The sequence below is a fragment of the Mesocricetus auratus genome, unplaced genomic scaffold (assembly GCF_017639785.1).
Source record: "Mesocricetus auratus isolate SY011 unplaced genomic scaffold, BCM_Maur_2.0 Super-Scaffold_100007, whole genome shotgun sequence".
In the NCBI taxonomy this organism is placed as follows: Eukaryota; Metazoa; Chordata; class Mammalia; order Rodentia; family Cricetidae; genus Mesocricetus; species Mesocricetus auratus.
Genome location: NW_024429191.1, coordinates 94,282,671 through 94,308,205, shown reverse-complemented (window position 1 = coordinate 94,308,205; position 25,535 = coordinate 94,282,671). Strand labels below are relative to the sequence as shown.

Genomic DNA, 25,535 nt, shown 5'->3' with positions numbered 1-25,535 from the left:
CTGTACAGCTTTGAGACCTCCTTCCTATTTTAGTTTTCAAAAATAGACATCAAATTAAGCAATTAAACTGTTTAGTATTTAAGCCCACGTTAATAGATGCTAAATTTTATTATTTATCAAACGTTAATTATTCATTAGGTATTTTCAAATGAAACATCAGGCACCTAGCAAATTCAATTTAAACAATTCTGTGTATTGTTCTGAGAGACTTGCCAGATGAGGAGGGAGAAAAGGGCTCTTCCAGTTGGGCGAGCGCGGGGCTTTGGAAGGAAGCCCTGGGGAGGCTGAAGGGTGTGACCCTGATCCTACGATGTTGAGCTGGGCCTGAAGCCTTCACCTGCTGGCCTCTGGGATGCCTTTGCTGTTTGGATACACAGCACGCGTGCTCTCTCTGCGGCAGCATGGCTAGCCAGGCACGCACAGAGGTGTGATGCGAAACGGACCTTTGTCGGAGAGAAGTGTGTGAGGGATGGGACCGTCTAGAAGAGCCAACCGGCCCTGCAGAGGGAGGCCTGGGGGCCCGGGGCTTGTGGGGGACGACAAGGAGAAGGAATGGACTGAACACCCAAGGAGAGGACAGGGGAATCTAGAGTCACAGGGACATACGCTGGTCGAGTCTAGTCACGCTGTTCTTTTCTTTACAGCATCTACACAGAAAACCAAGATGTAGGGCACAGCTCAATGACAGAGCATTTGTGTGGCTTGCTGGGGGGGGAAGGGGCTGGGTCTGCTGCCAGCACCACAGGGTCCAGTCCCAGCCTCAATGAATGCCCCTCACTCCTAAGACAGCTCTCCTCCCGGAAGCACGGTTCCCAGGAGGCTTTGGCTCCCCCAGCCTTGCATCGAGCCCTATTATCCGCCTCCTTAGGATCCTCCCGAATCCCGTCCACACCCTTGTGATGCCATCCCCCTTGCTCAGGCCTCACCCCACTCCCGCACTGACTTCCGCAGTGTGCAACAGACTCAAGCCACTAGCAATAAAACATGTCCAGGGTACCGGAGAGAGAGATGGCACAGCTGTTAAGAATGTGTGCTGTTCTTCAAGTGGACCTGACTTTGGTTCTGAGAACCCATGTCAGGCAACTTACAACCACCTGTTACTGTGGCTTCAGGGGAAAGCTGACAGTTCTGGCCTCCTCAGGTACTCACATACAAGCGCGCGCGCGCACACACACACACACACACACACACACACACACACACACACACACGGGGAGGGGGAGTGGAGAGAGGGAGGGAGGGACGGAGGGATGGAGGGAGGGAGAGACTTAAAAATAATAAGAATAGGGGCTGGAGAGATGGCTCAGAGGTTAAGAGCACTGCCTGCTCTTCCAGAGGACCTGAGTTCAATTCCCAGTAACCACATGGTGGCTCACAACCATCTGTAATGAGATCTGGTGCCCTCTTCTGGTGTCCAAGCATAGAACACTATATGTATACATAATTAAAATTTTTTTTAAAAACTTAAAAAAAATAAGAATAAGAATAAATCTCTTTTAAAACTAAAAAGTGTTCCAGCAGAGAGTGGTGCATGCCTTTACTCCAGGTAGATCTCTGAGTTCCTGGCCAGCCTGGCCTATAGAGCAAGTTCTAAGAGAGCCAGGGCTTCACAGAGAAACCCTGCTTAAAGATAAATAACGAATAGATAAATGTGTGCGGGGGCATCCCAGCCTCAGCAAGCTTTCTGACTGATCTCCTGGTTGTGCCATGTTGGACTCTAGGCTCCTTTAAGCAATAATGACCCCCAAGTGTGTCCCATGCCCACACCCTGAGCCCTACCTGAGATACACAAGGTTTCGGTCTATATTCTGCTGCAATAGCAAGATAACACAGGCCGAGCAATTCATACAGAGCAGAAGTTTATTTGGCACAGGGTTCTGGAGGCTGGAAAGTCCGAGGGCGCTGCCGGCACCTGGATTCGGGACTATTCTGCGTGGCAGAACCGGGAGGGAGTCCAGGCAGGCGGAATCACCAATCCTTTCTTTTGTCAGCTTCCTGTACCTGCAACAGCATACAGGTTCCGTCAAGGGCGACCCTAATCCCTTCACACAGGAAGAGCCCTCCAGAGACCCTCCCAGCTCACATTCCGCCCCCCAGATGAAGCCAGAGTAGCAGTTAAGCCCCAACACCGTAGTCCACCTTCACAAGTTCAAAAACAGGTCCACAGCCTCTATCCCCCAACTCCTCTAAGTAGCACCTACAGTCTGGGGCCCAGAACATTCCCTATGCTCCTCACCCAACCAAGCATGTAATCCTCAGGGCATCAGAATGCAACTTCCACAGCACACAGTGGTTTGCATTGATCTTTGACCCCTCTCTCATTCCCAGCTCCTCTCCACGCCGTTCATCACCTGCAAGAAGGGCACCCCGGGGCTTCCAAGCAGTCTTGAGAAGTCACTGGCATAGTGATGGGGGGGGGAGGCCTACATGGGCTTGTCTCCATGGCAACCTGTACGGCTGAGCAGCAATAGGCAGCCAGGGCTCTCCCATCTATCACACGGTACTTTGAGGGTGAGTTGCTGGCGATGGTTACTGAGGAGGGTTGCCCTGCCAGGTAGCCCAGGCCCCACCCCCTAGGCAGGAAGCAAGATCAGGAACAATAAGCATCAACAAAGGGAAGTATGATTAGAAGAATGCCCAAGCTGCCCTCAAGAAAAAGGGGTTCCCGGGGCAGCCTCTGGAAACAGCTCTCCCTCGTCCCACAGGAGAGGGAAGGATGCTGGGAGGCGGATGGAGGCAGACACCTACCTCCACATGTGCAGGGGGTGAGGGCTTAGCCTGACTGAGGTGCTGGGATACATCTTGATCAGAAGGCAACAGGAAATGGACTGTCTACCACACTGAGTGAAGCTTGAGCAAAAGAGACTTCAAAGCCCTCCTCCACACACTTCCTCCAGCAGGACCACACCTACTCCAACAAAGCCACACCTCCTCATAGTGCCACTCCCTATAAACTTACGCAGGCTGATTATATCCAAACTACCATACCCACCTTATTTTTTATTTTATTTTTGGTTTTTTGAGATAAGGTTTCTCTGTATTGTTTTGGAGGCTGTCCGGGAACTCACTCTGTAGACCATGCTGGCCTCGAACTCACAGAGATCCACCTGCCTCTGCCTCCTGAGTGCTGGGATTAAAGGCATGAGCCACCACCGCCCGGCTCCCACCTTATTTTTTGAGACAAGGTCTCTCACGGGCCTGGGTGCTCTCACTGGCCCCTTGCCAGCTGCCTGCCTGTATTTCCCTCTCCGGTACTAGGATTATAAGCTAGGGACATAGCACCTGGATTTGAGGGTTCATACCTAGGCCCCTGGCTTGCCTGAGCTATCTCCCCAATTCCTTGGTCCCAATTCTTGTTGGTTCCCAAGGAAGATTATTGATGTTGAGACCCTCAGGAGGCATCCACTTGCTCTGGTCCATCACGTTCAACATGCAGCCTACCTGCATTTGTGGGGAGGGATGCTGAGGGATGCCCAGGACCTTGTACATACTAAGCAAGCACCCTACCACTGAGTCTACACCCCAGGACCCCCATACTTTATTCATAACCTTTTCTTATGCATTCCCTCCCCCCAGTTAAGGGAAATCTTTGCCAGGAGGGACTGCATTTTATTGGTGCCTATTGCAAGATGAGATTTAATATCAGCCCAGCATCCAGTGACAAATGAAAGCGTTGTGACCCTCACGGGAGGGAAGGACCTATGAGATTGAGAACAACTGCAGTGAAGGGACAGTTGGGGGTGTCTGGCTCAGAGCTGGCACCCTAATCAAAAGCACCTTGATTCCAGAAGCCAGTGCGGGCCCCCACGCCCAGCTTGCTCTGGGTCCAGTCTTCCTGGGGCTGCCGGGAATGTCTAGTCTCCCTGGAGGCGTCCTTTGCTCTCGGGGAGCAAGGTTCCCCAACCGCAGCTTCTTTGCCTCCGAGGGGGCAGCCCTGCTCTTCTCCGCCTGCAGAACTGTCACCTTTGCTGCTGCTAGGATGTGACAATGCCTCCCATGCTTGCCCAGCCCCTGGATCACCCCACTTGTCCCCTGGCTGGGTGCTGTTGAGTAGAGCAGGGGTTGACACACCCAGGATAAGAACTTCCCACACGGTGTGGGGAATGGAACCCACTCAGAGGATCTGGAAAAATAGCTCTTGCTGCAGAGTTAAGTTGAGCATCTTGGGAAGAAGCCATCCTGGATTCCACAAGCAGATGGATCTAATGCCAAAGGTCCTGTGCATGCGTGCATGTGTGTGTGTGTGTGTGTGTGTGTGTGTGTTCAAGTGTGGACACGTGCATGTGGAAGCCAAATATTCACATCAGGTGTCTTCCTCGCACACTGAACTTTATATTTTTTTAAATATTTATTTTATTATGTTAAATTATGTATGTGTGTCTGTGGTGGATATGTGCATGAGCACAGATACTCACAGAAGCCAGAAGAGGGCATCAGATCTCCTGAAGTTGGCATTACAGGAGGTTGTGAGAGACCTGACATGGGTTCTGGGAACCAAACTCCAGGCCTCTAGGAGAGCAGCAATGGATCTGAACTGCTGAGCCATCTCTCCAGCCCCAGGCACACGTTTCTTAAGAACCTGAAGAACACTGAACAAGGATTCTGAGGCAAACCTCAGCAACTGTGAAAGAACTGCAATCGTAATATGATGGTTTCAGTTGTCAGCTTGACGTGATCTAAAATCATCCGAGGCATCTCAGTGAGGAACTGCCCCGATCAGGTGGGCCGTGGGCAGTGAGGCCTGCTCGCTGTGGATGACACCATTCCCTCGGCAGGGAATCCTGAGCTAGAGGAGAGTGGGAAAAAGCCAGGTGAATGCATGCAGGCTTGCGCAAAATCACTGCTCTCTGCCCTTGACTGCGGATGTGATGTGACCAGTTTCACTGTCACCGTAACGTCCCTGTAAGGACGGACTGTGGCCTGCAACTGCGAGGTAAAACAAATCTCCCTAAGTTGCTTTAGTCGGGGTGCCTTGTCGCACAACAGAAATTAAACAGCCACACAGCCAACCAGAATGGAATCAAATGGGGAGTGAGTGACAGATGATAGCAAGGCGATCTCCAGAAGCTTGAAAACAAAACAACACTTCCAAATAAGCCGTGGGCTGAAGATGATGTCTCAAGGGAGATCACAAGCGTTGAGCTGAATTAGAACTGAAGTACAACACAAATACGAAACGTGTGGGCACGGAAACACAGCAAAAGAGACATGTGCGGCGTTAAGACACACATATTGAACCGGGGAGGCAGAGGCTGTGGGTCTTTGAGTTCGAGGCCAGTCTGGTCTACAGAGCAAGTTCCAGGACAGCCAGGGCTACACAGAGAAACCCTGTAACATAAAGAAGGAAGAGGAGGAGGAGGAAGGAGAAGGGAAGGAAAGAAAGGAAGAAAGAAGGAAGGAAAAAGGAAGAAAGGAAGGAAGGAAGAAAGAAAGAAAGAAAGAAAGAAAGAAAGAAAGAAAGAAAGAAAGGAAGAAAGAGAAAAGGAAAAAGAAATACATTTGTTGAGTAAAGGCCCTGGGCTGGAGAGATGGCCCAACCATGAAAGCACTCTTTGCACAAGTCCCCAGAATCCGTGTAAAAGTGGAGTAAACTTGGGGGCCCACCTGTAATCTCATCGCGGGAGATCAGAGACCCAGAGGCAAGCTGTCTAGAGAGATGCACTAGCGAAATCAGAGCTCTCCAGGCTCAGGGAGAGACCCTGACTCCGTACATGAAATGAAGAATGATCAGGAAAAGACATGTGATGTTGACCTGAGGCCTTTGCAAGCACATGCAGACATGTGTGGCTCCATACACATATGTGCACCTACCCATATGTGCACATGCACACACACACATACACATGCACACACGTACATGGGGTGGGGAGTGTGAATCAGCGCTATTAGAAGCCCCAATCATGAAGCTCTAGGGAAACTCGAAACCCAGCTGAAGTGAGACACAAACTCACATCCTTCGCGATGGCCGTAATTTTCTACGCACGTGGAAGGTGATGGGCACGGAGCCGCTCGTCACCAAATGACGTGGGACTGGAGAGCTGGCTCGGGGGTAAGGAGCACGAGCCGCCCAAGCATGAGGGCCAGCGACCCCAGCTCCAAGGGACGGTGCGTCTTCCCCCAGTGTCTGTGGGTACTTCCCACACTTGCGCCATGCACTCACGGAAACTCATACGCCTATGCCCATAAAGCCAAATAAAGCCAGGCAATGACCGGAACACGACGACGTAAGACTCCAACTGGTGTTAAAATGAGTGGCCACACAGTGGCGGAGGTCCCAGGCATTTCATAGACCGCCATCACCGTCTGGGAATCCTGGCGTGACCCGAGCATGCTGGCTGTGAACTTCCCTGCAGTGTGCGGGCTTCACAGACCATGGTGCTAAGAGGGACACAGACGAGGAGGGAAGCTGGCTTGGCCTGGACTGTGTGGACAGCTCAGAGACAGTGCCGGCTGCTGGCCAGGCCATCCATATCAGCATTCGCGTCCAAGCCACCCAGCGTGGGGACACAGGCACGAAAGCCCTACCCAGGAGGAACTGGGCTCAGGGTGCATTCCAGGCAGGGGTGAAGGTCTAGAGGAGAGATGATGGAGAGCCACGTCACCAGAGCCAGGAGGGGAGCTGGCCCAGGGGACCTCATCACCATGGTGAGGTGCTGCTACGGAGAATCAAATGGAGACCGGAAACTCAGAGCGACCGCAGGAGCCGGGGCTCCCGGGAGGGGAGTAAATCACACCGGCTGGAGAATGAATCTTACCTGCCCCCGACCTCACTGAGAGATGAGAGACCAAGACAGCCCTTGATGGATGCCTGCGGCTGAGGGAGTTAGAGGGCCTCAGAGCGGGGTGTGGGGGGCAGAGTGGAGGGAGGAGGAACCACACACACACACACACACACACACACACACACACACACACACACGCGCGCGCGCGCGCGCACACACACCACACACTCCCACACACACACACACACACCACACACACCACACACACACACACCACACACACCACACACACACACCACACACACACACCACACACTCCCACACACACACCACACACACACACCACACACACCACACACACACACCACACACACACACCACACACTCCCACACACACACCACACACACACACACCACACACATACACACACACACCACACACACACACACACACACACGACCCTAGGAAGCAACCGTAGGACTCAGTGGGGGAGGAGCAGGCAGAAGCAACCAGGGGACATGAGGGGACTGAGGGGAGGTGGCATCTGAACCCCAAAACAGGAGCTGAAGAGAAGCTTGGACTCGGGGCACTCCAGGAGGCTATGGGGGGTCCTGGCGGGAGGGCATGGGTGGGGGCTGCAGGTCATCGGTGAGGCGAAAGCCTCCCTGTCGCCTTCCCTGCTTCTCTGCCTTGGGGCTCACACTTGAACACCCCAAGTGTAATTACCTCAAAGTAAGTTTCCAGGCTGTGAGGACCTTACAGAGACAATGAGGGTGACGCTGAGACAACTTGCTTTTTTTTTTTTTTTTTTTTTTTGCCTCTTTGACAAAATACCCAAAAGAAGCAAACCCTAAAGTCGGACGGATTTCTCCCGGCTCACAGTTGGAGAGGACACAATTCGCCCTGACCAGCAGGTGTGGTAGCTGCAGAAGCTCCGACATCAAGCCAGCAGTCACCATGACCGGCTGGTGTGGTGGCTTCCGAAGCGCCCCCCCCCCCCGAGTCAGGAAATCACCCGGGAGAGAGTGCCACACACAGGGTTTAGCTATAAACCTCATCTGTCCCCTGCCACAGCCTCCTAGTGGCCCAGTACCCCTCAACACATCCTCAGCTATCCACAAGCCTCAAAAGGCCAGGGAGGGACCTGGAGCCCTGAAGGAGAGTGGAGTTTCACCCACATGGACGCGTTGCCTGTCCCTAGAGAGAGTTCAAACCCAGGAAGGGACTGCACGGGGAGATGCAGGGGCCCCCACTGGCATTGCCAACTCTGAACACAGCTGTGACAGGCCCCGACACAGCCGCCCCTAGGAGAAGCCCCTAGGGACAAAGGAGGGAAGTCCACTTTAGCTCGCTGGTGTTAGCGAGGAAGAGAGGGCTGGTTTATACAACTAGATGGCTCTGAATGTGTCCCAGGGTTGGACCCACACATGAAAACTGTGTGTTCAGGAGCCACTCCGTGTCCCCCGCCCTTGCTGGTTTCCCTTCTGGGCTGACTCTGCCCAAGCATAAACAGGATCAACAGCTCAGGGCCTCAAGCCCACAGAACTGGCAAAGCCCAGGAAGACACTCGGCCCTCCTGCTCCTGCGGAGGGGTCCAGCACACAGGATGGATTCGCTCCTGGGCATGAGTGCCTGGGGACTGAGGATCACCGGTCTGCTGGGACAGGGCACCTCTGGAACAGGTGCAGGCATGAAGCCCAGCCTTGAGGACAACCGTGTGACTTCCCTCTGAGAGTCCTCGGCAGTCTCTGGCATGTGCTTCCTAAGCAAAGAACAGGAGAGAGCCATGGGCATAGCTTATCTGACTTAGAAGTGCATTGCCTGGTTTCGTACATCCCCTTCCTAATTACATCCTTATCGCACTTGATATTCAAATTAGCCATGGTCCCCTGGGTCACCTCCTCCACCAGGAAGGAGCAATTACTCTGAAACATATACTGAGTGACTAGGGCTCAGATATATTCACACAGTCCCTATGTGCATAATTAAACCAGGTCCCCTCCCTCAAAATAATTTCACAGAGACGAGGCTGGAACTTTATTGCATTGGGCCCTTTCAGAATTCCTGGCACACAGAACTAGTCCAACGTCCCCGGAAGGAGAGCCACAAGGTTTCCTGGGGACTACAGCTACATCAGGGTCTCGGCACTGGCAGTCCCCAGGACCTTCAAGTCTGTGGCATGTAAAGAGAACACTCTGAGAAGTTGCAGATACCCCCAGGCCACGCCCACGTAACAGTGAGTCTGTCAAGCTGAGACTCGATGACCATTAGACAAAGGACAGCCCACTGTGAAAAGAAGCGCCCACTATGTCTCCTCTCCATTAACATGGCGCTTGACAAGAAAAAAAAATGCATTCTTATTGCAGTCAGCCTGTGGGGAAAATGCCCAAACCCCAAAATCAGTCACTGAGGCACACCCACGTATTCACCCAAGCATTTCTAACACCTGCCCTGGAAATTCTGCCATCATCTCCCTTCCAGACTTTGTAACCTTCCAATGCTCTTCACTGCCAGCTAACACCAAAGCTTGTCACCTGCTGTCCCACACGAGCGATCGAGGCAGAGGGATGGGCTCAGGGAGAGGGAGCAGACAGCACTGGCCAGAGGCAGACACCTGCTTACCCAAGGCCTGGGAGCAGCAAGAAACTGTCTCAGTCACCCTGGAGTCGGAGCCATCTCCATCTCCCTGGTGGAGAAACTAAGGCCGGGATCTGCCGGAGAGGAAGCTCAGGACGCCTTTGGTCATTTGTGAAGATGAATTCCTCCCTTGATAAGGGTCCAATAGGAAGGTGCTGGGACATCAGAACTGTGTCCATGAGACACCAAGGTCCCTAGCATCACCAGAAGAGGTCCCTTTGGACCCTACAATATCTGTCCATTGATTTCTAGGAATGGCCAAGTTCTGGGAAGTGAGAATCTCAGACTGAACTCAAGACCTCAGAACGCCCATTGTCCACTGCCTGGAAACCAGGCGTGACCCAGAGGGGCCTTGTTCTCTGGTTGAGGTTTATGAGAACATGATCTGGTGAATACACTGTCTTGTGGACGTGCCTCTTGGGTGGTAGGTTCCTCACTAGTCCTTCCCAAAGCTGGCCAAGTAGGCTCTCAGCCTCCCTGACTGGCGTCCTAGGGCAGGAAGCCGCTACAACAGCCTTTTGAAATTCAGATGCACTCACAAAATAGTCTCATGAGGAATTAGGCGGTGACTCAAAACACACATGGGTTCAATTTCTTCAGAGCTGAAATGGTTTCAGAACCAAGGGAGAAAAGTGTTCAGGGGAAAATACCGGGCACCCTGCAACCCCATAGCAAAAGCAAAAAGGCTTGGTACAGCTAGCTGGCAGTCAGACTCAGAAAGCCTTCAGGGGAAGAATGGGGGTACCCTACACCCCCATGTGACTGTTGGGGACAACACAGGGCACAGACCTTTAGAAGAAGCAAGAAAACATGGGGGCGGGGGCAGAGCTCTTGGCTGTAGAACATTCCCAGGCTCTTGGTTTTCCTAGAGGCAGATTTGGTTTCAAAGACTGTGTCTTCTCCATTTGCAAGATTCTTCAGTATTCACTGAGGGGCCGGGGACCTTAGGGCAATCCCGTAGACGGGACTGTGTTTGTGTATAATTCAGATTCAGACGGAAGAGCAGCTCAGAGTGATTTGGAGCTCTTCCTTCGCTGGTTGTGGCGGTTTGAATGAAAATTGCCCCCCAGGCTCATAGGGAGTGGCATTACTCGACAGGGTTCGGACAGGTGGCCTTGTTGGAGGAAGTGTTGGTGGACTTTAAGATTTAAGAAGCTCCAGCCAGGTCCAGTACGTGCGTGTGTGTGTGTGTGTGTGTGTGTGTGTGTGTGTGTGTGTGTGTGTGTGTGTGTCTCTCTCTCTCTCTCTCTCTCTCCCTCCCTCCCTCCCTCCCTCCCTCCCTCCCTCCCTCCCTCCCTGCCACCTGCCACTCTGCCAATCTGTTCCTTCTCCAGGGCCGTGTCTACCTGCACACTGCCAAGCTCCCCGCCATGATGATAAATGAACTAAACTTCTGAAACTGTAAGCCAGCCCCAATTAAATGCTTTTCGTTTTAAGAGTACCTATGGGCAAGGCATCTATTCACAGCAATAAAATCCTAACTAAGACACCGCTCTCGGTGAAGGAGCAGAAATGGGGGCCTCAGCACCCCACTGAGCTTGGACTTCATTGGGCCTCTGTTGCATTGGGAAGTTCGGGGGGGGAGAGACTGAAGAACCCTGAGTGAGGAGAGCTGACCACACAAGGGAGAGAGACATTGCTTTAATTAATAGCTGTGATGAGCTGAGCCGATGTGACTCTCCCTACAATGGATGGGGCAGTCCCACATCTCAGCCTCTCTCCCTTACTCATGGCCTGGCTTCTTTCCCTCCTGTTGAAAGTGTCTCTTCTCTCAAGCCAGGTGGTGGTGGTGCACGCCTTTAGTTCCGGTACTCAGGAGGATCTCTGTGAGTTCCAGACCAGCCTGGTCTACAGAGTAAGTTCCAGGACTGATTCCAAAGCTACACAGGGAAACCATGTCTCGAAAAACAAAACAAAATAAAAAGTGTCCCATCTCATGAGCAGCAGTGCCAGCCTCCCAATGGCTCTGGCCAAAGCCCTGGACTTTCCTGCAGGTCCCCTGTGTTTCCAAGATCCCACACCCACTGAGAACAGAGGCTGTCCCCACTACCTCTGAGACATCACCCAGGACCCTGTAGCATGAGTTCTAATAGATCTTAATAATAAAAGCCCTGAGCGCCGGGCGTTGGTGGCACACGCCTTTAATCCCACCACTCGGGAGGTAGAGGCAGGCAGATCTCTGTGAGTTCGAGGCCAGGCTGGACCGACAGCCTCTAAAACAGAGAAACCCTGTCTCGTAAAACCAAAAAAAAAATAATAATAATAATAAAAGCCCTGAGTCAGCTATTGGGGTAAATGCTGAAAGACCAGAGAGAAGCAGACACAGCCAGCTAACCTTGCTAACTTCCCAGCTAAAAAGAGACTGAGCTCCTGTGTCCTCCTGCCTTATCATTTCCTCTCTCTGCCCAGCCTTATCACTTCCTGTCTGTCTGTACAGACCTCCAAACCTCTATGATTAACTAGTGGCTAGCTCCACCCTCCTCTGATCTTCAGGCAAGCTTTATTTGTTAGAGTGTAAGCAAGTTATCACTACAGGACCCCATCCCCCCCAACCCCTGCCTTCTCTTCCTCCAGTACCCAATGAAGCCACCACCAGAGCCTTTTGGGAAGCCTGTTCCCAGAACCCACACTGGTCAATTTACAACCTCCTTTAACTCCAGCTCCAGGGGATCCAACACCCTCCTTTGGCTCTCCCAAGCATCCACATGCCTGTGCATATGTTCACATGCAATCGTACACATGCACAATAATAATTTTTTTAATCCTTTACAAATTTTTGGGGGGCTGGGCAATGGTGGCATATGACTTTAATCACAGCAATGGGAGGCAGAGGCAGGTGGATCTCTGAGTCCGACACCAGCCTGATCTACAGAGTGAGTTCCAGGACAGCCAAGGTTACACAGACAGACCTTGTCTGGAAAAACAAAACAATGAAAAGACATTTTTAAACAAACTGGTGCTGGAGATGGGAACTCAACGCTTGGTATGTTTCAGGCAGGTACTCTACCACTGAGATACCATCCCCAGCCACGAAGTCAGCATTGTGACTCAAAAGTAGCTGTCATTCTACATCCATTACCCTCCAGGGATGGGGGGGGGACATCCTTCTGTATATATGTTTCTCTTATTGGTTGATGAATAAAACACTGATTGGTCAGTAGCCAGGCAGGAAGTATAAGTGGGGCTATCAGATGAGGAGAATTCTGGGGAGAGGAGACAGACACCATGTAGTGACTGGGAAGATAGGATGCACCAGGTGCTCTCTGGTAAGATAAGGCCATGTAGAAGTACATAGATTAATAGTTATGGGCTAATAAGAGAGAGCTAGCCAGTAAGAAGCCTAAGCTGTCGGCCAAACAGTTTCTAATTAAGATAGCATCAGTGTGTTTATTTGGGGCTGAAGGGAGGTGGGACCAGGCAGGACAGAAACTCCAGGTACACTCCAGCACCTTCCCAGTATCCATCGAGGAATCCATGGTCTTCGCATGGCCAAGACCTGCTAGGGGTGTCCATCACTAAGCCACGCCCCCTGTGGTCCTGTTCCACCACTAACACACACCTCCTCTAGGTCTAAATACAGCTAAGCCGAGTCTGACCCTGTCCATCAATAAACCACGCCCCTCCTGGGTCTGCTGTCACTAAAGGCACTCTTTCTGGGCCTGTCCATCACTAAGCCCCACCCTTCTCTTTAAAATTGTAACCCTGCTGTAGAGAAGGCAGAGAGAAACTGGGAGTCTTTTGTGCCCTCCCCCCCCCAGCTTGGTAAAAGTGTGAACAAATCCATTTTTCTTTTTCAATTTCATGTGTGTGTATTTGTTGGGGGGAGTTGTATATGCACACAAGTGCAATGCCTTCAGAGACCAGAAGAGGGCGTCCATCACCCTGAAACTGGAATTACAGGTGGTGTGAGGGGCCTGATGTGAGTGTTGCTAACAGAACTTAGGTACTGTACAAGACCGGTGCGTGCTGTTAACCACTGAAGCATCTTGCCAGCCCCTTATCAATATCTGCCTCTTAGGTTCCTTTAGGATACAGGGAATCTAGGCAGGAGTTATGAACCCGAGTTCACAGGAATACATGCTAATGTACATTGTAGCGGGTGTAGGATACAGGATGCTCAGGAGTATACCTTGTAGCAGACACAAATGCCTGCTGCAGTACACTTTCCCTGGGTCACCATTGCTGCACACTCCCCATCTAACACATGCCCTAGAACTTTACTTTGTCTTTCCAGAATGAGACAATCTGGCGGTAAGTGCCCATCCTGTCTCTGGGGAATTTGCTATAGAAGGAGAAAATTTAAAAAAAAATCATCTTGCCGTCTTTTCAACTGATCTCTCCTGTGTCTGTTTAGTAAGATTTATTCTCCCATTTATCACTACCCTCCCTTCATTCACATTAAATATGAAATTGATTAGGGAAGATCCCCATCACAGCTTTAAAAAAAATAATTAGCTGCTACATCATGTTGCCTACAGTGCGACAGAAAGGACTGATTAAATTAGGAATATTAAAACCCCATTAATCTGCACTCAACTTAAGCTCTGCTTGTTCATCTCATAGCGACACTTATTATGTCTGACATTGAAGGATATTTGCATCACCAGAAGCAGCAAGGTCACCTGCTGCAAGATGTCAGGTCGGTCATTAGTCAAAGGAGGAACAGGTGACCAGAGTGAGGCGACCCATATGTCAAGAAGACCTTCCCCTCACAGATGTCACTCTTGCCTGAAGTGAGGAACAGCCACACCCGGATGATAAGGGGTACGGGTGCCCCCACGGTTTCAGCACACGCCTGCTCTCGGTCACCCCCATGGGTCTCCTATGATATTAGGGACCTTGGTACCACCATCTGGGTAGGTATTCTATGCTCTAGCTCCTCCAGCGTCTCTCCATTCTCCATGGGGTTCTGAGAACCAATCACTAAAGTCGATCAGTATCCAGTGTCGCCTGGAGGATGCTGGCACCTGCCCAGCCCCCACTAAATTCCCCCATCTCTTCCACCCTACTCTGCTTGCTAGAAGCCGTGTAAGATGGCCGCTGCCTCATCAAGACCCCGGAGAGGAGTTGAAGGCTGAGATCTCACAGCTGGCAAATGAAGGACTTGCATTGAGTCCCCCGGTGTGCTGGCTCCAAAGAAGACAGCCTCGGTTTCCCTCCAGACACATTTATGGCACCACCTGGTACCAATTCCTCAGGGCCGCCCCTCAAGAGGACACTGAAGGTGAAGGTGAATCCACGGGGTTGAGGAAACACACTATTTAACCTGGCTTCATCATTAAACTCAACAGAGCCGAGGACATCCATCCATCCCACAGTGCCACACTGGGGAGTCGGGGGAAGACAGCTGAGTGCACCCCAGGACAGCTGAGTGCACCCCAGAACAGCTGAGTGCACCGCCGGCCTGTCACTAACGACAAAGCAGGCAACCTCTCACTAGTCTCTAAAGCAAGAAGTTGGAGGCTCGGGACACAACTCAGGAGCAGAGATTTGCCTGGGCCATGAGTCCTGCTCTGGGTTCCACCCTCTGCACCCTGGAGAAAATTAACTTATCACTGTCTTTAGTTGTCTTTTTCTTTTGTTTTTGCTTTCGTCTTTTTGGTTTGGGGGTCTTTTTTGTCTTTTCGGTTTTTTTGTTTTGTTTTGCTTTCTTTTGTCTTATTTGAGACAGCGGCTCACTCTGTAACTTAGGCTCCCAACCCCCACTTCTCACTCTCTGCGCTGTTGGATGAACCCAAGTCACACCCTGTTGAGGTCCTTCTTCTCTGAGAGAGAGAAAAGAGGGTCGCGCACTTCCCTCCCCCTACAACAGTCTATTGTGAGCTGCTCAAGCCAGAGCTGTCTGCCGGATCTGGCTCTGCCTTCTTGGGGTTTGCTCTTGGAGGGCACAGCAGGATAGGAGTGGAGGAGGAAGCACCCCAGGACAGCCAGCGAGGCTGCAGCAGATAGGGAACATGCTTCCTGCTGGGGACAAATGCAGCAGGGCTCAGGCGTATCTGCGTCCACCCGAATGGGACTGAGGCGGCACGGGTCTATGAGCCTTCCCCGAACAAATGAAGCCGGACAGGAGGATCTCCGCCAGCAGACTGCCTGATTCAGGAAAGAAAAGAGAGAAGTACAGGGCCAAGGGTACAGAGGAATAGGCAATTGGAGAGCATGGACTTTCTTATGGTCACAGCCATTGGGCTCTAAGGTGTGGCCCCAAGAGGGGCCTCTGTGTGACCGTTTCGTAAGCCCACTCTCAGACAGAGCTGGGCTGCACCCTGTGTGGACCAGGAGTGATCAGCTGGAGTCCTAGGAAGTGAAGACTCATCCCCAGTTAACCTCTGTGGGCCAGGAAGGCTGCCCGCTTCCCCATCCCCAGAAGAATGCTGCCTGGTGCCCCTGGGCCCCTTCTTGTGCGGGGTCAGCCTTAACCATGCCCTTACAGGGGTGAGCAGTGTGGAGCAGGGATGGAAGTGGACTCCTTCCTGCTTTCTCTGCCTCTGAGCTGGCACAGGTCTACCTTGACCTCCATGGCCTCTGCCCACTACCCAGCGTCCTCCCGCAGAGACCCCTGCGGACCTGCTCACCTGGCACATATGCATGCTTAGCACAGGATGCTCAGCTATATTCCTGGGAACTAGCGATCCCCTGGTGCACTTTCAACTTCGCTGACCCCTCCCCCAGCATGGCTGGTTCGCTCAATAACTGGCAACTTGGGAAGGAGCCTAAGTCCCTTAAGGACAGAAGAACTTGGCCTCCATAAAAGGTTTCTCCATAGCGGATATGGAGCTGGTTCGCATTACGCGGAGTTCTCTCTCTGTCTCTCTGCTGATACTTTCCAGATGTATCCAGGAGGGACAGGCTCTCAGAACATCCCCTTGGCCTTGGAACCACTGCTTGTCCCAGATAACCACAGTCACATGCCAGTCACAGGGCCAGAGTGAGTCCAGGAATCAGGAGCCAAGCAGGCTGTGGTCCGGTGCCTTCACCCCCATGGCAGAGAAGGAGCCTCCTCTGCCGGGACTCAGTCTGATGTGGAGGGGCTACAAGCCCCAGCAGAGGCCCTGGGCCGGAAGTGCCCAGCTAGATGACTGAGAAGATAAGAGCACAGCTCTGCAGAAGCAGGGCATGCTCTAAGTCATCCCTGAAGCTGACCAGGGCCACCACCGAGTCCCAGAGCATGGGACAGATTGGACCAGATGTCTGTGTCCCATCATCTGCAGAGTGCAAGGAACTCTTGTGTTGTTAGCCTGAGCTCTCCAGAACAAGACCCCAGGCAGGTCCAGACCTCAGTCAGCCTCCTCTGAAAAGCAGGCAGGCATTCTCCCCACTGGTCTTATTCCCAGCCAACTTCTAGAGTGCTGTGTTCAGGCACCGTCATCTTCAACAGCAAAACAAAACGGGTGTGCTGGGCTGGGGGCAGAATGTTTGAAAGTTCCATTAAAGCCAGGCACAGTAGCAGATGCTGTTTACGGTGGGACAACAGGGTCAGAGAAGTAGTCAGTGAGTGACCAGCGCCACCCCTCGCCATTCTCTGGGAGCACCGCGCCGGGAGCACCGCGCCAGGAGCAGTGCGCCAAAGTGACTACTGAGTGAGATAATCTCGGAGTCCCCCAAATAAAGGGTTGAGAGAGGCACTGCGCCCAAGCCTCCTAGGAGAAGTCGCCTTCCCCTGGCTGGGTCACCAGGGCAGCCCAGTGCCGAAAGCATCAACCACATTCCCTGCTTGATTCTCTCTGCAAGAGCTGGATGGAGCTGGATGGAGCCTGATGGAGCCGGATGGAGCTGGATGGAGCCGGGCCAGAAGTCGGGTATGGCCCTAGCTGAAAGGTCAAAATTATTTCTCTCTCCTGCTGGGTCTGAGCTGGACAGAAAAGCACTATGAGAGGGAAGAGAGCGGCAGCCGTCACCCACAGGAGACATCCTCAAACCTCAGGTTCCCTGGTGTGCTGGGGGTTCTCACAGGTCAGCCTGCTCACTCAGGGGGCCTTGACCAACACAGCTCTGAGTAAGAGGCGTGAGTGGCTGGAGAGACGCCTTTCAGTTAAGTGCCTGCTGGTCTTCCAGAGGATTAGGGTTTGATTCCCAGCACCCACATGGCAGCTCACACTGTAACTCCAGATCCAGGAGATCTAACACTCCTTTCTGTTCACACACACGCCGGCAAAACAGTGATGCACGTTCTTGGCTGTCTGTTTGAAAGAGGAGATTGGGGGGCCAGGGGTGGGCTCAGTTGAAGTGCTTTCCGCATGAGCATTGAGACCCTGAGTCCGATCCCAGAACCATGTTAAAGGCCAGGTATGGTGACCAGCGAGCGCCTGTAATCCTAGCACTGGGGAGGTAGAGGTGGGACCCACTGGCCAGTCTTCCGAGATGAATTAGTGAGTTCCAAGTTCAGTGAGAGACTCTGCCTCAAAAGACAAGGTGGGGGCGTGACAGTGTGACACTGGAGGCCGCGCTCTGACATGTGCACACGCAAAGAAAGTCCAGAGCCAGGTATTGTCAGTCCTGGCACCTCTGGTAGATGCAGGCTTGGTGTGTAGGTCATTAAGGAACAAAACATTCTTCTGGGTACCCCATAAAGGGGGCTGATAAATAAGTGGCCAGCCTCTTCCCTCAAAGCCTGAATGGCAGGTGTTTTTTTGTTTTTGTTTTTGTTTTAAATCAGGGTGATTAAGTGGCTGAGTTCTGAAAATTCACAGTTCTTGGGGGTCCCAAGAGTCAGGGGAAGCAATCCACGGGTAAACTGGCTCGTGGCCTGTCTTATGTCAGACACAAAGCTCTGACTTCTTCTGGGACCCGGGTCGCTCCCCAGCACTTCTGTGGTCCTCTCGAGGACTGTGTGGGTCCAAAGGCTGCATTTTCTTCTTTAGATCCTTTAAGAACCAGGCAGGGCCGGAGCGATGGGCGGGGCGGGGCGATGGGCGGGGCGGGGCGATGGGCAGGGCGGGGCGATGGGCAAGGCAGGGTCTCTTTGGCATCTTTATCGCTCCCCTTACCCCACAGCATAAATCCACTCCAAGCCGGTGACATTTGCACAGCGCGTTTCCTCGGGCCTCCATAATCCCTTCAGAATATTAAGGCTGCGTTCCTTTATCTTTGGTTACATTAACTTCAATTTTCCTTATGAGTAAGTATTTGGCTAAAAATTAATATAGTGAAGTTGAAAAGAGTCTTAGGGTAGGAAAAAGACTAATTTCATCTCGAGCTGCTCAGCTCCCCCAGTACACCGGGGTTAATGTAATTAACTTACAATTTGAGTCCGGGTTGTGTACATACACCGAATCTCCCCACTGGAAACCAGATTAGATTTTATTGCTCCATATATCCTGCTTATCTATGCTACGCCTCCAATATACTTCCCTCGGTGACTTCGAGGCTCCACTCTACAATGAAAGTGCAGAACCATCTGGTCTTGAGCCCGAGCCGTTTATTTAAAGATTTAATTAAATACAGTAAATGGAAAGCTTCCCTGAATTAACATTTTAAATGTGACTTATTGCAGGTTTGATATTGTCTTAATGCTGGCCTGGGAAACTCCACCGCAAGTTGTTGACGTTCAAATTGAATTCATTTGGGTGGCTCCGGGGGGACCCATTAATTAATCTAAACAACTAATGGGGATTGGTTCTGACTTTTGATGAAGATTATTTACTGAGACAATTTGCGATGAATAAAGAGTCACAGTAGGCAAATGCTTAATTGAATTCAAAAAAGTCTCATTGTGTTTAATATCAGGGATGCGGGTGTGTGAGTAAGCTTTGAAATGCAGGAGCGGGCCCAGCCCGCCTCAGCCTCTTACCCCCGCTAATAAAAGAGTGAATGGGTAATTGCATCCGCTGCCGGGTAGCGTGTTTGCGCTCCTCCAGAGGACTACAGGTCTGTCGGGCTAATCACTTCCTGAAGAATGAAGACAGGAGGTCCTGCCCTTCATCCTAAGGCTGGGTCACAGGAAGCACTGGGAGCAGACCCCTCTCCACCACTCTACGGGGTCTGCCCACCTGGGGAAGCGCCCCCCTCCCCCCAGCCTCCTCCCTCCAGCTCCCAGCCCCCTCACGGCTCTCTCCGTCCTCAGCCCCCTCCCCATCGCTCTGTTGTCCAACTCTCCAGGAGCTCTGATGAAATTCCACCTGGATTAAGCCAGAATGAACTTTCCAGTCTATCTATCTTTTCATTTCATCTTCTGGGTCAGCAGCTGGGGTCAGAACTCTGTTTGGAGGAAAATGGAAGGTTGTAAGAGCAGGCATATTGAGCCTGTGCCTGCATTCAGCACACCATGAAATCGTGAACTCATTCAAAACATAAGAAAAATCATTTTGGGGGGGAGTATTTTCTTTTGTAGCTCCTCAGTGTGAACTTTGTTGGTGATAATGCCTCCACTGTCTACCCAAGAATATCCCTTATTCCATCACAGGTATGAAATGCTCTGTCTACCCAAGCACACCCCTTACTCCACCACAGGTATGAAATGCTCTGTCTACCCAAGAATATCCCTTATTCCATCACAGGCATGCACCTGCTCTGTCTACCCAAGCATACCCCTTACTCCACCACAGGTATGAAATGTTCTGTCTACCCAAGCACGGCCCATGGGCAGTCAGTTGCTTCCACACACAGAACTGGTCACAATGAGGCATTGCAGCGGTTCCCCCAAGATCCTGGCTGGGGGGTCTTTCGGATACACACTCAGAAGTGAGCTCGTTGTGTCATAAGGTCGTTGTATTTTTATGAAACTCACGAGGAAGGTGACAGCTCCTGTCACTCTGAGTCTTGCTCAGTGAACATCTTTTCATGTCTGCATTGGCCATCCTCTGTGCTTTCGGGGGAGGGGGGGATGTCTATTCGAGCCCTTTATTTGAGTTTTCTTTCGTTCTGTCTGATAGGTCCTACTATGTTAGCCCAGTCAGATTCCTGTCTGTTGACCTTGTGATCCCCTGTCTCAGGCTCCTGAATGTTGGGATTTCAAGTGGGCACCACCATTCCCGACTCCTGTACATTTTTCTATTGGGCTACCCGTTTTATTGTTATTAAGTTATAGGCTACTTTATATATTAAGCATCTTAACCTTTTATCGGAAATGTGTTGGGAAATACTTGCTTCAACTCAAGGGTTCCCCTCACCACCTTGTTTGTCCTGGTTAGTTTTATGTCAGCTTGATACAAGCCAGAGTCATCTGAGAGGAGGGAAATTCAATCGAGAAAAAATGCGTCTATAAGATCCAGCAGTAGTCGGTCGGTGGTGGTGCACGCCTTTATCCTAGCACTCGGGAGGCGGAGGCGGGCAGATCTATGTGAGTTCAAAACCAGCTTGGTCTACAAAGCTACCCTGCCTCTTAAAAAAAAAATCTAGCTGTAGTATTGGGAGATGTCACTCTGTAAAAATGTGTCTGATTGGTTTGAATAAAGCACTGTTGGCCAGTAGGGAAGCAAGGTAGGTAAGACTAGAAGTCGAGGAGGATTCTGGGAAAGAGAGACACAGGGAGACAATGTAGCCTGCCAGAGGAGTAAGAGGTCCAGACCCCTTTCTCCGGTAAGAGAAATACTTAGATTAACAATAATGGGTTAAATATTTAAGTCAGAGCTAGCCAGTAAGAAACAAGCAAACAGCCAACAGCTTCATAATTAATAGTGTCCTGTGTGTTGTTTAGGGACGGCAACTGTGGCAGGGCCCAGGCGGCTGACGGGGAAGACAACAAATTACACTGTAGTGCATTTTCTTAATTAGTGATTGATCAGAGAAAGCCCAGCCCATAGTGGGTGGTGCTATCCCTGGGTTGGTGGTCCTGGCTTCTATAAAAACAAGCAGGCTGAGCAAGCCAGTGAGCAGCACCCTCCACGGCCTCGACATCAGCTCCTGCCTCCAGGATCCTGCCCTGTTTGAGTTCCTGTGCTGACTTCCCTCAGGGATGGGCTGTGATGTGGAAGTATGAGCCAGCTAAGCCCTTTCCTCCCCAGCTTTCTTTGGTCATGGTGTTTAATCACAGCAACAGAAACCCTAAGATGCTTTTCATTCATTTCCATGCTGTAGCTGCCCACTGTGCCTGCCTTCCTCTTTAAATTTTTATGCTTGTTTCTTTATTTTTTTATTTTTTTAATGTATTATTAAGTGCACAGTGTTCTGTCTGCATGTCTGCCTGCAGGCCAGAAGAGGGCATCAGATCGCATTACAGATGGTTGTGAGCCACCATGTGTTTGCTGGGAATTGAACTCAGGTCCTCTGGAAGAGCAGCCAGTGCTCTTAACCTCTGAGCCATCTCTGCAGCCCATTGAATTTTTATGTTTGTTTCTGGTACAGGGTATCTAGCCCAGCCTGGCCTACAACTCCAAATATAGCCAAGAATGAACGTCAGATCTTCCTGTCTCTTGCTCCCAAGGGCTGGGACTTATGACGTGCCCTACCACTGCTGAGTCCAGTGAGTTTTGTTTTGTTCTGTTTTTTTTTTTTTTTTTTTTTTGGTTTTTCGAGACAGGGTTTCTCTGTGGCTTCGGAGGCTGTCCTGGAACTCGCTTGGTAGTCCAGGATGGTCTCGAACTCACAGAGATCCGCCTGCCTCTGCCTCCCAAGTGCTGGGATTAAAGGCGTGCGCCACCAACGCCCAGCTTGTTTTGTTTTTTTAAGATTTATTTATTTATCAAGTACACAGTATTCTGCCTGTATGTATGCCTGCAGGCCAGAAGAGGGCACCAGATCTCATTACAGGTGGTTGTGAGCCACCATGTGGTTGCTGGGAATTGAACTCAGGACCCCTGCAGGAGCAGCCAGTGCTCTTAACCTCTGAGCCATCTCTCCAGTCTCCTCCAGTGGGGTTTAATGCTGTTGTTTTCCCTTCTAAGTGCCTGGTAGCCAGAAGACATGAATTTTGAAGGACGCCCCTCCACTGGCAAAGTCCCTTTGTAACATGACCTCTGCCCCTCTCTCTCCATGAGTTAGGTCTGTCTTTTACAACAGCACGAGTCCCTGGGGGCGGGGTCATAAAGCAGGGAGACCTGGGTGGAGGGAATCACTAAATCCCCCCTCAAGAGGACTCCTCCCAGGAACCAACGCCAGCTACCTGCATGTCAAGAGTTACCGTGCAGCGCTGCACCCAGGGACGGTTCACCAGCTAAAGAGGACTTGCAGAAGACCCAAGCTGGGTTCCCAGCACCTACCTCGGGCGGCTCCCAAACACCCGTAACTCCAGCCCCAGGGTGTCTGACACCCTCTTCACCCTCTTCTCGCCACTCAGGACATCTGCATGCATGTACACACGGACATGTACACACATAAACTAAGCATAAAAGTAAAATCTTTCCTTAAAAAGAAAGGAGGAAGTCGGTAAAGGCAATTGAGCAGGTGGCGTGTCACCGGGGGGGGGGGACATTGTGATTTCCTTTATATTGCACGAGTATATGGACTCAAAATAGAAAGAAACAGAGCAGACTGTCACCCGGGACTCCACACTGGCCCTGGTTCCCTCTGTGGCAGCAGAGAGGACACAGCCTGCAGATCCCCCAAAGCAAAAGGCAGCTCTCGGAGCAACCCCCCCGGACTGGCTTGGACAATCATAGCGGAAGCACAGCCTGCTCCCCGGACAGCTCCAGCTCACTGCATTCCCAGAAGGCTTTGCTTCATTCCTACTCCATCCCCCACTGCCCAAGATGCCAAACGCTACCAGCTGTCCCAGGGCAGGAGGGGTGTTTGGTCTGTTACCCCCAAATGTCACTGCGGAAGCTCGCTTCAGTCAGCGCTGACTGACAGACTTCTCCTCACATCAGCCTTGGCTCTGGTACCAGGCATCCGAGACAAAGGGGCTCCAAGCCCCAGCTTCAGCTGGTATTGAAATCACAAGCTGCCACTTGCACAGCCCGAGACAGACACCGAAAATAATTTATTCACACAGAGAACGCTTCACTGCGATACATCCACACTGTAAAATTTGCAGGCAGCCACTAAAGGAAAACAGATATATGCTGAGAACTAACCAAGGGAGAGGATTCCAGTATGTGTGTGGGGGGAGGGTGACAAGATACGATGTGACTTCAAGGCAGCAAAGAGATCGCCATTCATTTGGGGGGCACTGATAATTTGCTCTTCTATACATTCCTATAGTTTCTGGGGGGTTTTATATATATTAATACATATTCCTTGGATAATGTGCAATTAAAAGTCTGTTTTAAAAACAAAGCAGAGGGAGCTGGAGAGATGGCTCAGTGGTTAAGAGCACTGGCTACTTTTCCAGAGGTCTCGGGTTCAGTCCCCAGCACCCACGTAAGGTGACTGACAACTGCGTGTAACTCCAGTTCCAGGGGATCTGACCTCTCTTTTGACCTCCCTGGGAACCAGGCATGCATGCGGTGCAGGTACCTACAAACATGCCCGCAAAAAACCGACACACATAAATAAATAAATATCTTTAAGTGGGGCGGGTGCTTTGATGACAATCCCATTCCAACCACACGGTAAGGGACACTCGAGTGAGGGGTACACTTTAACACTAAGAGAATTTTCCAGAACACTTCCAGACCCAGGTGAAGGTTTTAGACCTGACATCACAGCTCACTGGACAAAAGGGGACGTGTCTGGTTGTCCCTATCCTTGGGGCACCAAGCCCTTGCCTGTCCCAGATGGAGTATCTGGGCACAGTCAACAAGACAGATAGGCCCAGAACACGGACCAGAAAGGAAAAGGGACTGCTGGGTACCCACCCCCCACCCCCAAGCCTCGGCCTCAGTCTGGTACTGAGTCAAAGAACCCCAGTACCCCTGGGCTTCCCTTGCCTCCCCACCCAGAACATTCCAGGGGCGGGCGTCTGGGCAGCAGGCAAAGGCTGGACAGGCTCAATCCCAGCTGCATTCACTGCCTGAGCACCCACAACTATGAGACACCAATGTAATAGCACAAGCAGGAAGATAGAAAGTTCCGGCAATGTGATTTCTACACCATCAGCCCTCAGGCACCTCATCGGAATGGCCAAACCCAGCTCCAGCTTCTGACCCACAGAGTGTAGAAGGCACCTGACTTTGCACGGCCACCAAGTCCCCAGGCTGCTGCCAGTCAGGTACCCTGCTTTGAGAACCAGAAAGGAAAGCTTCTGAACTATAGGCAGGAGGTGGGCCCAGAGTCAGGGGGCCACCAGCCTCACCCCCCCAGCTGGGGCTGGCCATGGAGCCCACCCGGCTGGACAAACAGGGCAGATCAATGCCTCCCCGGCTCCCCCGCCCCACACACACCCTGCCCCACTTTGTGCATGGAGACAGAGCAGGGTGGCTTTCCAACATTGCCCTGGCTTTTGTTTCTCAGGGACGGCTGTGCCCAGGACGCAGCCACCTCCCAGGCGCCTCCTCCCTCTCCAAGCTCATTGGCATTCCCCTTGCTCACAAACACCTGGAGCTTCTGAGATTGCGTTCAGGTCCAGAACTGGGGGAGTTTATCACAGTTAAGTCGGTGGAGGTAGAAGGGGGGGTGTGGTGGGGGAGGCGGCGGGGATCAGCAAAGATTAGTGAATTATTCACACCTCTCCATCAGAGCACAGGCTCCCCTTCTCCTCAAGAACACTCGTCAACACCTTTCTATTTTTCCATCCATTTTGAAAGGAGGCAAGGGAAGGTGGGGGGGGTAGCATAATGTTTAATTAAGAAATTAAGCCACTCCTTTCCTAAATATTCAGCTCAGGACGGGGGAGGGGAAAGGCCAGGCCGGCCAGCCCAAGAAAATGGTTTTTATCACCAGGAAAAAAAAATCCGATGCCCAAAATAGCCCCATGGTTGCCCTAGCAACTAGGATATGCTCCCCCTCCCCCCTCCCGTCCGCCTTTGCATACGGCTGCATATTTCTATCGTCTCCCTTGCAGGCACAGTTCATAAACACGGCGGCATAATAAAGAACGTTATCGCCGATGACTTACGGCCCAGCTGCGCCCAGGCAGATAGCAAGCGGCGAGCCAATACAATTTCATGCAGCGAGGGCCACAGATAGATGGGGTGCCCTTCAAGTGCGATGCTACCTCTGTGAGTCTAGATTCGGAAATAAAGTTGGCCTCACCCTCCTCCCCATCCGCCGGAGACAAAGCAGGCCTGGCTGATGCCCGGGAGTCTCATTAGGGCCGGAACAAGCTCGCCCTGAGCCCTGGATTAGCCTGCCAGACTTCTGAGCTCCTCTCGGTCCCGAGCCTCCTCCTCCCGCCTCCGCCTTGTCAAAGGGCCCAGCCTGGG

General features: G+C 51.7%; 1 long non-coding RNA gene across 1 annotated transcript; it reads right to left on the bottom strand.

Moving 5' to 3' along the window:
• Positions 1-1,842: 1,842 nt before the first annotated feature.
• LOC121141575 lies at positions 1,843-25,535 on the bottom strand. The gene is made up of 2 exons (XR_005878544.1): positions 25,366-25,535; positions 1,843-2,001 (listed from the first exon to the last, which is right to left on the bottom strand). It is a non-coding gene; the product is annotated as an uncharacterized LOC121141575 (long non-coding RNA).